Here is a 14895-nt window from a genome sequence, read left to right as displayed (position 1 = left end):
AAGGTATCCTAATATTAACCGTGGTCTGGTGCTTGCTAGGTGTTCAAACTGACCCTCTTTCCAACTGACCCTGATATTAACTCAATAAACATCTTTCTCTGGGGCATTGTGAAAAATGAGATTTAAATTTAAAGAGCTGAAAATCTTGAATACCTCAAGGAAAAACGTCATACTGTTATTATAGTCATTTCCCTAAGCATTCTCGCCACAGCATGGACCAAAACTGAATATCGCTGTGATATCTATAATGCTGTTAATGGCTCACATATTGAACGATTTTATTGTTCCTGATGCTTTTGAGCGACTGAGTCAAATAAAATCGTTTTCAGTCCATTTCGCATAAACGTCATGAAATCCTAGCGCTCAATCTCAGAGATAAAAAATTCTGTAACTTTGATAAGTAAATATGATGTAACCATGATTTTGAGAATAAAAGATACTAGAATTGGTTTGAGTAGTTGATTTACACATTTAAAAAATAGCTATTGATTCTTAAATATTTTCTTTGTTACTTTATTTAAATAGAAAAAAATATTCAAATTTTAAATATTGTATTTCAGCATTAAATCGTATCTTTCCCTTAAATGGGTAGATAAATATAAAATACTAGTCGAAAATACCAATATTCGACTTTTCCCATACCGTAAACCGCATCGAGTACACTTGATTCTTTAAAAAGTTTCAGTAATTAATGCATGTTGCATTACATTTGACTCTAACTATAACTTAACTACCATAATTAGAAATAATATATTTGCGAAGATGATTTATTCCTCTAAGATCTAATAGAGATTGAAGAACTTAGCTGATGAGTGGCGTTAATTTGTTTTTAGCCCAAAGGGCTATTAATTTCGCTTTGGTATTTTGCGTTGATTCACTACAAATGGCGAATCACTTTTTAAATTGTTGCCGCCAAATATTAGAGTCCTGTATTATATTTAAAGAAATTAAATAATGAAGAATTTGGATAAATGTATGTATGTTTCTCACATTGGGAAAAAACAACGGTACCTAGAGCCATCAGATTTTAAATAACGTACGTTCGCTACCCAAATATGGGCATTTGGAAGCCCAAGTTCGTAATTTGTAAATTGTTTTACTATATATTTCATATTTTGTAAAGCATTTATGAGTTTTTCGTTAAGAAACTCAACGATTTCAAAGCAAGCAATTGTAACAATGTACGGAAAAAAATAACATTTTTATCTCCAGCGCGCGAAATTGTGTATCCGAAATTTCAAAGCTATGCTCTTTTAAATGTTGTGATATTGCTTTAGAACTAAATTTTATGGTTTAAGTGCGAAGAACATGATATTTAATAAATAAATTTAACACAGAAAACGTTAAAAATCTTTTATATTACTAATATAAAATTACTAATATAATTCTTTTATGTTAATTAATATAGAATTTGAAAGCTTTTAGATTTTTATTTATTTTTTGTATTGTTATTGTTTGTAATTTTATAAATTTCAGAATCAGGATCACCTAGTCTAATTTAGGACATTCGATTTTAATTAATCTGATGGCTGCGTCTGATTTGTAGATGCTATTCTTTTTTCATATTCATCATAAATGCCCTTAACTTAATTCTTAAATTGCCTCGTTCATACGCAGCCTGAATATTCAACCTGTTTCTTGCCCTTCCGCAGTAAACTTTAAAATTACCTTCTAGAACCTGCTTCTACTAGACAAGAAGAGGCAAATGTTAATAATGTTGGTTCGAGAACTACTCTTATTTTGGGATATTTCTAACGGGTGACTTAAATTCCGAAAGATATCGTACCCATGTGTTTTCATAAGAATCGCGCTTGAATATCCTTCTTCCGGCAATCATTCTTGTTGCATCATGATATCGTAGTTCAGCGTCTTCCATGCTAACACATTCAAATCTACAATGTCCTAAAACGAACATTAATAAAATCTTCTTTTAAATTTTCCAGACAGCTTGTATACAGCAATATACCTTCTGAAGAAACACAATCAGTCTCAGTAACGAACAATCACATGAAATTATCATACGGACTTAGTTTCGATACAAACAAGTCAATTTTTAAAACCGATTGCGAAGCCATTTGTAATGAGAAGTTCGTAGGCCGTGTTTTTTTTTTTTTTTTTTTTTTTTTTTTGTATTCTGTTTACTATATTTTAAGAAACAATATTGAAAAATCTTATTAATTATTTAAAATTTGAACTCATACACGAGATTTTATACTTCAGAGAAACAAAATTAAATACCATTTTAAAATTCCATATATATTTTCGCAAGAAAGCTCAGCTTAGCGTGATAGTATATAACCGATTGCTTGCTTACATACAAGTCTGTCGCTTTAGTTTTAAAAAATATGTGTATATATAGCGAAGCTTCATAACATAATTTACAGACAAAAATGGACATTTTTCGAAAATTTAAAGAAAATCTGTAATTTTCCTCCACGTAACTTTCATGCTGTGCATATCGTTTTCGTCTTCCTCCTTCCCCTCCTCATCAACACCTTTTCTCTAACTACATATTTGATTATTTCTTCGTTATTTTGAGAGGTAGCGATGGGAAGAAAATAGTCTACATCCATTCAAGCCTACATTTCTTCTTTATTAACCCTAACATTCTGCGAACATGTAAAAAAATCAAAAATGTCAGGCACGAGAGCCGAATATATTTTAATATCGAAAGAGTCTTTGTTGATCGTCAGTTTACGAACATGACTGTACTTCACAATGTACTCCAAGAGAGATATAAAGTACTATTCTTTATATCTGTCTAAACAAGAGACAAAGTAAACATGCCATCTTTTAATGTGAATTGTTTCCGAAAATTGTCAACAAAGCCTTTAATGTTTACGCATAGAGCATGAGAGGAAATAGGTACTTAATATTTATATTCTATATTTTGTTGGATAAAACTTGTTCTATTCAACAGCAAAAACGCGACGCAAATGTGTTAAGTGGGTGCCGGTTACGAGCGATTATACTGCCTATCTGCTTCCTATCAAAATAATAATAGTAATAATAATAATAATTGTTATTATTATTATTATCAATTTTACAAATGATTATTTTTTGTAATCAGTGCTATCTTAGTTATGTCAAACAATTACCGGTGCATATTCGCCTAACAACCTCTTGATCATCACTCCCCCTTAAAAATTTTTAATGTCCCCAGAGGTCAATACCGAGCCGATTCGGAGCCCATGGCTTAGATAATGCAGGCTGTATTGTATTCTTTCTAACTTTGCAAACACCTTTCTAGAAGCCTCGCATATGGCCACTTTTAAGGGTATTATAATTCGATAAAACATTTTAATTATCATTTGGAAAAGAATCTTTTAATCACCTTTGAAATTTAATTTCTGTGGGTGCGTAGCTCAAGCTGTCAAGTACATAACTAATGTATTCATGTAACTTTATAGTGTATCCAATGTATTAATGTATTTTATTGATGCATCACATTTAATGCATTTAAGAATTATATTATTATTATTATTATGTTGTTGTTGTTGTTGTTATCCTGGGACTCTGGAGCTGCCGGCTCAAAATAGTGGAGGGCGTGGGACATGTGCCTGCTTACCTTTGTTAGACATCAGGTGTCCCCGTCCACCGTCACCTGTCACCTGTGGGTGCGTAGCTAACTGAGAGACTTAAAAGTAACAAAAAACGCGTTTTAGAAACTTATTTTAACTTTTTCTTAAGATTATATAGCTAAACGATTTAAATCTAAGCATACATAGAATTTATAGTACATCCATATAATAATTTCTGTACGCATCTGTAAAAAATTATAATTAATGAAAAATGTTTTTATATTATATAGTACGTACTTGCTATAGAATATTCTTATATCTCTAACTTTTATAATTTATAATGCATCTGACTCATGCGATTTAAAATAGATCGCTTAAATAAGTGTATTCATCTAGACACATTTTTTATTTATTAAATAAAATCATTGAACAGTAATATCAAATTTATTTATTACAATGCCATGTTAGGAGATACCGATAGCACAGAAATGTAAGCAATTGTATCGAAAGGATATTGCACTAAATATAAACACTAAGCTCTAGCAAATAGGAAAAACACCATTGTCAGTTAGATCATTATCACAGTATGAATTAAGAGATGGAGACTCAGTGTTCTAACTCTTCAGTGTTGCTCACGTCTCCTTTTTGCATTTCGTTAGTTCCGAGTAAATGATGTGAAATTTCCTACGGAAAGATTATATAAATTGTATAAGACAGCACTGCACCATATTCTTCATGCTTTAACCGCCAAAGAAGAAGTCCATAAATCCTCTAGACAGAAGTCAAAGACAGAAGGTAAAAATTTGCTTTTTCACTGTCTACATTCAACACCTTTTTCACCTTAAGCGTTTTTTTTTTAATTTACGCAACAAATCATTTTGATTATTTGCCGCATTTTTTACTCTTAATGCCTTACATATATCTTTTCGCGGTGTATTCCCCTGCTGTGAGGTGTTTCATTAGTGGCAATGAGATGTCTTCCAACCCCAAGCGGGAAGTGGATGAAGACATTTTCAAGAACAAAATGACCGCCAGAGATCTTATCTCGTCATAATCTTGATGGATAGCAGGTTAGGAAGATCTGAAATTGCCATCCTGGCCGACACTTGGATTCATTACGCGCTCTTGTGGAATATATTTCTCGGCATAAATTCTCATATCACTGGAGGTGGTTGAATATTGGAGAATAATTCGATTATTTTTTTGTCTGCATTTGGCGTGACCGGATTGTTCGCCCATCAAACACACTTGATAATCTCAAGTTTAAAATTTATGACCGTCGTAATTTTACTTGAAATAACCGTAAGTAAACGAATAAAAGTAAGTTACTTACTATGCATTTTTGTTTTTTTTTTTTTGATGAGGAAATATTACTAAATGAAAGTAGAACTGAGCTCGTCTATCAGTATTCGCAAGAAAACTGGACACTTTTTAGAAAATTTCAGACTACGTTTATGTAATTGGCAAGTGTATGACAAGTGTAAAAGTATTGATGAAGCTTAATGCATTTGGAAGCTATCAAGTATCAAGTTTGAAAGGTATCAAGTTCTGTCCATTAAATTTCTACATTAGCTTAGCGACAATGCAGCATTCTAATGATTCTGTTAATGAGAAAAAGATAATTACAATAAGTGTTAATGGATGTAAACGATAAAAGCTAATTAGAAATATTAATTTTGCTTTCCATTGATAACATAATTGCCGCACTGATCGATATCTTTCGGCCGCAATTTTAATCCACGAGAAAGCTATTTGCAAATGTCCAATAGCTTTGTAGTAATGGGGCACATAAAATATTGTCCAACCGAAATCCTCTTGATAAGTTGGTGACATAGGAAGAGGGTTAGTTAGCTGATAATTGAGAGAAAATTAAGGATCCTGCTGATTTGAGCAAGAATTAATTATTTTATTCCGTTTTTTTAAAACTAAATTTCTACCTTTTTGGTTTGCTACAGGTTAGATTTATCCGTGCTTCTTAAATTTATGCAGTTGGTTAGGAATATGGCAAAACCACGATGGCTATCTGCCTAAGAAGAGAGTTGCCTTCGTGGAGGACATTCTGAAGATAACTGGCTCGTATTTACGTCACATATATAAAAAACTACGAAAACCAACCATGCAGCCAGCCCGTTTGTCTCGGATCGAACCCAAACCTTGCTTTATGTTACTGGTTTCAACAGAATCTCACTGTCTTTTATGACTGTGTAGAAACTGAACTACATTCAATTTAATTCCTTTCTCTTCTTAATTAGTTTATTTAAATTATTTTGAATTTGATTAATTATTCACTGCGGCATCCCCGAAGTGATGCTATGGGAAAGGCAATATTTCGTTTTTTCCTTGATTTATTCTCTTACAGTATTCTTTTTCACGCTTACTACTTTTGTTGAACTTAATTTAATTTTTTTTAACTTTTAGAATTATATACTGCATTTCCTCGCTTATTACCTCCTTTTCCTACTATTTTTATACTAATTTATTATTTTCCTTAATTTTCAACCTCACATGAAGAAATCCTGACCGTAGTTCCAAGAGGAACATCGAAGGAGCAAAGGAGAATGGGGGCGAACAAAAAAACCTGAATTTCGAAAGATCGAACACATTAGCATTAGGCAAGGCTAAATTGAGCTGGAACATAAAAAGCAGAAGTAAGGTGACACCACATGCTTGGAAAGTAAGAGTAAGAATATCTGTTATGTCTTGGTAGTTTACTGAAGAATAAGCATAAAATACGTTTCCAATAATAAATGCAATGGAAAATAAAATGGTAAAATAATAATACAAATTGAATACACTGAATAAAAATCAAATAATCAAGCGGGGTAGCTTATCAATAAACTAATCCCAGAGGGAAAACTATGCAGGGTAGAAAAAGAGGAAAATTATGCAAATATTTAAAAAAAATTCAGAATTTAGCGCTAAAAAGCTCGGGGGGATGCGAGGAAATACGCGAATAAAATACTTTATATACTATTATATATGTATATGTAATCTTATTTATACATTTTACAAGTCCTAAGAGACAAAATTTAAATCTACAGTTTTTCCACTCACATATTCCAAGATATTTCTCTATAGTTTACAGTATTTGTATCCTTTGCTGTCACTTCATGCGGTGCTAAACGCAGATACGAGTATAATGATTATAGCAACCCTTTTTATATCCAAGTTATTGTTTTTTATATGCTTGCTTTTTTTTCTTATTTCTTTATGATAGCTTGTGTTAAAAGCTAAAATATCCGGAAACTTTACGTAGGACTTAACTGATATGCAAATACGTTACTTTGTTAAAGTGAAGATACAGTGTCAATCTTTCCCATTGCTAATTAGATTTTCGCGTGTCTGTTCGGTTGTTGCTATCGAAAATTGAGCAAATTGAAAACGAAAACAGTCTACGTGTTTCCTCTATAGTGGAACTTAAGAGGCTTCACCCGCCTCCCCGCGCTAAGGGCAGCGAACTGAACCAGGGCAAAGAACTTAGAATACCTAATTTGAATTACATATTCTTATCATAGTATACCTTTTTGCGTCTTTCTCATTAAAAGGCTTTTCAGTTCTACCGTACAATATTTAAAAATCTAAACTTATTATTTTTAAAATTTCTGCTCATACTCATAGTATTTGTAAAAAGTGATTACAAATTTAATTTCCTTAAATATTTGAAATAAGCATGTACTTTTAATTACAAAATTTCTGAAAATAATACAGAAATTTTGTGAAAGTCATTTAAGTATTGAATTCAGTATTCCAATACTCAGTATGAGAATTTTTTAAGTATAAAATTTAATTATTATTATGATCTTTATAGACAAAAATTCTACTTAACGAAAATGCTGAATAGATTTTTAACAAACAAAACTGTTTACTCTGCTGATAAATATTGTCTTTTCAAAATTCATAGTTTGTAGTATAAACATCGTAAAAATTTTTGAAGAAAGGATCAAATAAAGACGTATAAAAGAAGCATGAAAGTAGGAAATTACAATTTAGCATGATGGAAAAATTTGGTACCATTGTAATCTCCAAGTGATACTACAGTTTTCTGAAGCATCAGAAAGTTTCTCAAATCAATATGTTTAAACAATTTAGCAGTTTGATGACAAAATTAAATCAAAATTCTTAATAAAGCAATTAGATTTACATTCTGTTCGATGTTATGCAAATTGTATTTCTTTCTTTGTACCGAGAAGCGGCGCAGACGCAAATTTGTTAGGTTTTTAAAGCTCGCGTTTAGAGCTTTGAGGTTGCTGTGAATTACTGGAGTTTCAACTAAGCAGAGGTTCTTCTGAGTTTGTGTTGGTAAGCCGCTACCAAAGTCGGAGTTTGCAGTGTGGTCTTTGCCGTTCCTCAACCAACCTACTGTTTGAAAGCCAATAAAGAAGTTTCGGTCGACATTATGATTCTGAGGTTTTTTGGGTTCTATACTGAAATAATATCAAGTAAATTTACAGTCCACTATTTTTAACAACGGATCGTACAGGTTTTTGGTCCGTCAGCTACGGAGTCGCAGTAAATTTGGTGAGTCAGTGTGTTTTTCTATCTTTCTTATTAGATAATGGAATTTACAACGCTTAAGACTAAAAAGCGTGTAGCTAAAGCTAAGTTAAGTAAACTGAAAGAGAAAATTACAGTGACTTACGATTCTGCTGATGTTGATCAGTTAGAACTTTTTAAATCTAGATTAAATAATTTAATGACCGAACTTTCGGATATTTTTAGTAACATATTTGTAGTGTGTTAAGAAAAAGATATTGATGTATTTATAGAAGAACAACAGGTCATACAAGATACTGTTGATGAGTTAATTTTAATGCTAACCAGAGTTAAGAATGTCAAAGACATTAGTGTGGAAACTAAATCTTGTGAAATAGCGAGTATACGCTTACCTAAGCTAACTCTTCCTGCATTTAGTGGCAGTACTGAAGAATGGTTATCATTTTCTGATTTATTTAAAACGGCGATAGTGGATAATGACCGTTTATCAGGTGCACAAAAGCTACAATATTTAAAAGGTTCTTTAAAAGGAGATGCTTTGCGGATTGTTCAAGCTTTAACTATTTGTGACAGGAATTTCGAAATAGCGTGGCATTTATTGTGTCAAAGATTTTCACATAAGAGAGAATTACTTTCATCGTTATTAAAGAAAATCTTGTATTTATCACATTTACAATCTGAAATTCCTAGTCAGATATTAGCGTTAGTAGACACTGTAAGAGAGTGTGTATGTTCGTTTGAAAATCTAGGCTTCAAAGTGGAACAATTCGCGGATACTATTTTAATGTTAATAGTACAGTTTAAATTGGATTCTTCGACGAGAGGATGGTGGGGAAAAAGCATTAAAGAGTCAGGAAATACCAACACTTAATAATCTGCTAGAGTTCTTGAAATCTCATGCCAGAACCTTGCAAGCAGGTAAAACGCAAGGTGTTAAAAAACAAGTTACAAAAGACAAATTTCATTGGCTTCAGAGATTCGCGCGCAGTGTACGTATTGTAAAGCCGGTCATTCAGTTTTTAAATGTAATAAGTTTTTAAATTTGAATGTTCAGGAACGCGTTAATTTTGTCAAGAGAAATAATGTTTGTTTTAATTGTTTGGTTTAAAATCATAAAGCTTTCGAGTGTAGAAGTACACATAAATGTAAAAAGTGCTTTAAAAATCATCACACACTACTGCATTTCGAAAGAGTTCAAAATGAACCAAAGGCACGTAAAGGAGTTACGAACAGTTCGAATGAATTATCAGTGACGGCTAAGCCATTTTTCCTTGGGCCAGAACCTCGCGCTCAATCGGCTGGGTCAGGGGAGAATATCGCAAGTTCTAGTCCAGTAATTAAATCTTGTGTTTCAGACTTTAATTTTCAGAGTGAAGTTTCATTATGTACGGCTGTGTTTAAAGTGTTAGATTCATCGGGTGAATACCAATTGTGTAGAGCCCTCCTTGACCCTGGCAGTCAAGCAAGCCTGATTTCAGAAGATTGTGTACAAAGGCTAGGGTTAGCAAGAAGAAATGCCAAAGTTTTTATTTCATGTTTAGGGTCTTTGGATAAGGAAAACTAATGGAATTACGGAAATAAACTTCGTTCCGCATTTTCCGGCGAAAGTGTCATTTAAAACACCAGTATTTATCATCAATAGAATTATTGGAACTTTGCCGCATTTTACATTGGATAAGAAGTACGTTGAGGAATATAATGATTTAATGTTAGCAGATCCAGCATTTTACAAAAGTGGGCCTGTTGATATACTTTTAGGCGTAGATATTGCCTTACCTCTTTTAAAGAGAGAAATAATTAAATGCGAAGAAGGTAAACCGGTAGCTTCTCGTACTGAACTAGGATGGATTATTTCAGGTAGTGTGAATAATTCAACAGAAATTAATCCTACTATCTATGTTAATAATATACAAGTGGAAACTGATCAGATGCTGTCTGACTTTTGGAAACTGGATACTGTACCTACGTTTGACATGCTTACTAAATCGGAGAGAGCATGTGAAGATTATTTCAAATCTACATATACGAGAGAGGAAAGTGGGGTATATACTGTGAAATTACCGTTTCACTCTCCGCCTTCTCAGCTTGGCGATTCCAGACAATTAGCTATGCGTAGATTCCAATCTTTAGAAAATTCACTTCTAAAAAGGCCTCAGATATATAAACAGTATAAGGATTTCATGAGGGAATACCTTGAGCTGAGACATATGGAGGGAGTGCCTGAGGGAGAGATTCTTATTGACTCTACGTATTACATGCCTCATCATGCCGTATTAAAAGAATCAAGTACTACGACTAAACTGAGTTGTTTTCGATGCTTCAGCTAAAACGACATCGGGTCTTTCATTGAATGATATTTTGATGGTTGGGCCAAGAGTTCAGCAAGAGCTGTTTCCAATTCTAGGGTTTAGAACTCGCAAAATTGCAGTATGTGCCGATGTAGAGAAGATGTTCAGACAAATTCGTGTTCACCCAGAAGATACAAATTGGCAACGAATGCTTTGGAGGGATAGTCCTAGTGAGCCCTTGAGTGCATTTAGATTAGTGACAGTTACATATGGGACTGCCTGTGCGCCATATTTGTCTACTAGAGTAATGAAACAACTTGCATTAGATGAACAAGTGAGATTTCCTTTAGCATCAAAAATTGCCCTTCGTGATTTTTATGTTGATGATTTGCTTTCAGGGGCACAAAGCGAATGTTCTAGTTCAGCAGTTGAATGAAATGATGAAAAGGGGTGGATTTCGCTTAAGGAAGTGGATTTCAAACAGCTCAGCTATTTTAGAGAATATTCCCGAGTGCTTACGAGAATCCAGTATTTCTCTTGAAATAACCAGTGACAAGAAAGTAAAAGTATTGGGAATTAATTGGAACAACTCTAGTGATACGTTTCATTTTTCGGTATGCATAAGTGATAAAGAGTTTACTAAGAGGACTATTTTATCAGAAGTAGCCAAAATCTTTGATCCAATAGGATGGTTAACGCCAACAATAATATACGCGAAAATATTATTACAAGAGTTATGGAACTTACAGCTGGGTTGGGATGAACTCGTTGATAAGAGAATAAGTAGAAAATGGAAGCGTTTCTATCTAGAATTGCCCTTACTTTCAAGCTTACAATTTCCGAGGTATGTCTTGAGTCCGAAGGCAGTAGTTATAGATATCCATGCTTTCTGCGACGCTTCAGAAAAGGCTTATTGTGCAGTCATCTATCTCCGAACAATCAACCTTGATTCGTCAGTCAAAGTCAACCTTCTGACATCGAAAACCAGAGTAGCGCCCTTAAAAACTCAGTCTCTTCCGAGACTAGAGTTGTGTGCTGCGTTACTTTTAACCAACCTCTTACATGCAGTATTATTATGCATAGAACTGCCTATTAACAATATTTACGCATGGAACGACTCGCGGGTTACATTGGCATGGGTCTCGTCCGAACCTTGCCGTTGGCTACCTTTTGTGGCAAATTGTTTGTTGTGCATTAGCACTGAAGGCGTAATGAGTACGTTTCCTTAAGCACAGAATTAAAGAATCATAAGTCAAAAAGATTAACTACGAAATCTTTATTTAATAGGATAATTTGGCTTAACTTAAGCATAACAAAAAGTAATAATGTTCACGGACATTAAAACACTGAAGTATTGAAAAGAATAACTTACAGAGAATCATCATCAGTCCTAAATCACCAGGCTTACCTATATTAGGCAATAAGAAAAATAAACAGGAATATACTTTGCCATAGTACCTGAAAGAGAAGAAAGTACTACTGGATTAGACCTTTGGCCAGGTACAAGTAGCTAGGGTGAAAATCAAATATTCTGCATTGCACACGAGCTTTACTTTCTCTCGCCAATATATACCTTGGCGCACGTTCGTTTCGTATGCCTTTCGAGTTTCATTATGCAAAATACCTAAATTTATGCTAACACAAATCGAGTTGCAAAAATCCAGGAAGCTATTCCAGGTATTCAATGGAATTATGTTGCTGGGAAAGAAAATCCTGCAGACTGTGGGACCAGAGGTTTTATTCCATCAGAATTCCTACAATGTGAGTTATGGATGAAGGGACCGCAGTGGTTAAACGAATCCCTAATTCATGTACAGCACAATTCAAGTGTAGAATTAGAGGGTGAAGTTATGTTGAAGGAATTGAAAAAACGTTTCAGTTCAAATGTTTCCAAATTTGAAGAGCCTAGTGTGTTTTCAAGATTTTCATCAGGGTTAAAGTTATGTCGAGTGTTAGCGTGGTGTTTAAGATTTAGAAATAATTGTAGTAAGTTACCAACAGAGCGTATAAAGGGTTATTTATCTATTGAAGAATTCTGTGAAGTTACTTCTATGATTGTTAGGATTGTGCAAAGAGCCGAATTTCCAGAAGAATTATTCTGTTTAGACTCTGGTAAACCCTTGAAGACATCAAGTAAATTACTGTCTTTAAGTCCTTTCTTGGATTCCGCGGGAGTAATGCGTGTAGGCGGAAGGCTCAGAAACTCTACAGTTTCAAATAATCAGAAACATCCTATGATTTTACCTAAGAATCACAATATTACGCGTTTAATTATTAAGCATTATCATGACACGTATCTTCACGCAGGTACGCAGCTACTCACTTCTGTCATACGACATAGATTTTGGATTGTGAATGCTAGAGATATTATAAGAAAGTGTATAAACCAATGTGTTATCTGCCGTAGAGTTAGAGCGCAAACTGCAACTCAGCTAATGGCAGATTTACCCACTTCAAGAGTTACTCAAAGTAGAGCTTTTTCTCGTGTAGGGATTGATTTAGCAGGACCATTTAACTTAAAATATTGTCCGGGTAGAGGAGTCAAAATCTTTAAGTGTTACGTATGTCTATTTATTTGTTTTAGTACAAGAGCAATACACTTAGAATTAGTTGGAGATCTTTCAACAAAAATCATTCCTCGCGACACTTAAGCGGTTTATAGCTCGTAGAGGCAAACCGTGTGAAATTCACAGTGATTGTGCAACGAATTTTATAGGAGCTAATAAAGAATTAAGGAAAGCCTTTTCTATTGTTCAACGTGATAAACAGCTACAGGGTTATATTTCTTCAGAAAATATTAAATGGTTATTTAATCTTCCCTCTGCCCCTCATTTTGGAGGGCTTTGGGAAGCGGGTATCAAGTCTATGAAACATCACTTAAAAAGATGTTTAGAAACACTTATTTTAACATACGAGGAATTTTTGACATTAATAACCCAAATTGAATCCTGTCTTAATTCTAGGCCTTTGGTACCAGCTTCAAGTGATTGTAGCGACTTGGAGGCGATAACGCCAGGACACTTTTTAACCGGAGCGGCTTTAAGCGCTATTCCAGAATCTAACTAAATTCAAGAAACCATGATCTGCAGTGACCATTGGAGGAACGTGCAAAGGTTATTTCAATATTTCTGGAATCGATGGAGCAGTGAGTATTCATCTAGATTGCAGCAGAGACCCAAGTGGTGCACGTTACAACAAGATCTGAGGATTGGGGATATGGTTCTTATTAAGAACGAAAATCTACCTCCGCTACGTTGGAAATTAGGTAGAATTATTAAAGTATATCCTGGTCTGGATGAGAAAGTTCGAGGGGTGAGTTTACGCACGTCTAATGGTGAAATAAAACGACTTATAGCAAAGCTATGCGCTTTGCCATTTAATTCCTGATTTAGAGACTTTAATTTTTATTTTTCAGGTTTATGCAGTTCAACAGTTTAAATTTATTGTTTGAACCCCCTTGGGACTTCAAGGCTGGGGGTATGTTCGATGTTATGCAAATTGTATTTCTTTCTTTGTACCGAGGAGCGGCGCAGACGCAAATTTGTTAGGTTTTTAAAGCTCGCGTTTAGAGCTTTGAGGTTGTTGTGAATTACTGGAGTTTCAACTAAGCAGAGGTTCTTCTGAGTTTGTGTTGGTAAGCCGCTACTGAGTTCGGAGTATGCAGTGTGGTCTTTGCCGTTCCTCAACCAACCTACTGTTTGAAAGTCAATAAAAAAGTTCGGTCAACGTTATGATTCTGAGGTTTTTTGGGTTCTATACTGAAGTAATATCAAGTCAATTTACAGTCCACTATTTTTAACAACGGATCGTACGCATTCTATAATTTTACTGAGAAATCCTTGCAACTCACCTTCTTTCGACAGTAAGCAAACTTATAGCGATTAATGGCTTTTCTTTTATATCTTGTTAACCAGCAACTCAGTCCATAATGTTTCAAATTTATCCCTATCAATCTCCGTCAATAGAGTCAAATTCATCATCAATCGAGAATCATTAATTTTATATAAACATCTGCCATCTTAAAGTAATTAAGTTAATCAACTGCAATCATTGACTTACTAAAACGACCTTCAAGAACATCTCCCATCTTTAAATTAATGGACCGTTTAACCATTTATGCAAACAAAGTTAAATTTTCATAATAAGGAATAACGAGAGATTGAAAGGTATACAATCATGCTTTCATCTATTAGAAATACAATTAATTTACTCACCTGTGTAAGGTTGTAAGTGAGATGATATCTGAATCTGAGTACTACAATCCTACTAGAAAGCTAGCGAGTTATCGCTATATATACGTAGGTTGGGGCAAAAGTCAAGGCAACTATGTTTTTTCTTGGAAAATGTGACATATGCAGAAAGGACAAGGTCTTAACTACATGTGTGGACAATGAATAGCACTGAAATATCGTAACGCACGAATTTATTACGGTAGTACACAAGGAAATATGGCTTTCACCGTGCAATAGAATAACACAATTCACATAAAGTTGACATGACAAACTTGTGCCTAAAGATCCTCAATGTAATCCCCTGCTACTGTCACCACACGCTGCCAACGATGTGGGAGGCGCTGAATACCATCAGCCTCA

This window comes from Stegodyphus dumicola, chromosome 6 (assembly GCF_044657685.1).
Source record: "Stegodyphus dumicola isolate Sdum_Otavi_A_Nest chromosome 6, ASM4465768v1".
Classification (NCBI taxonomy): Eukaryota; Metazoa; Arthropoda; class Arachnida; order Araneae; family Eresidae; genus Stegodyphus; species Stegodyphus dumicola.
Note: the sequence above shows the minus strand (reverse complement) of the source record.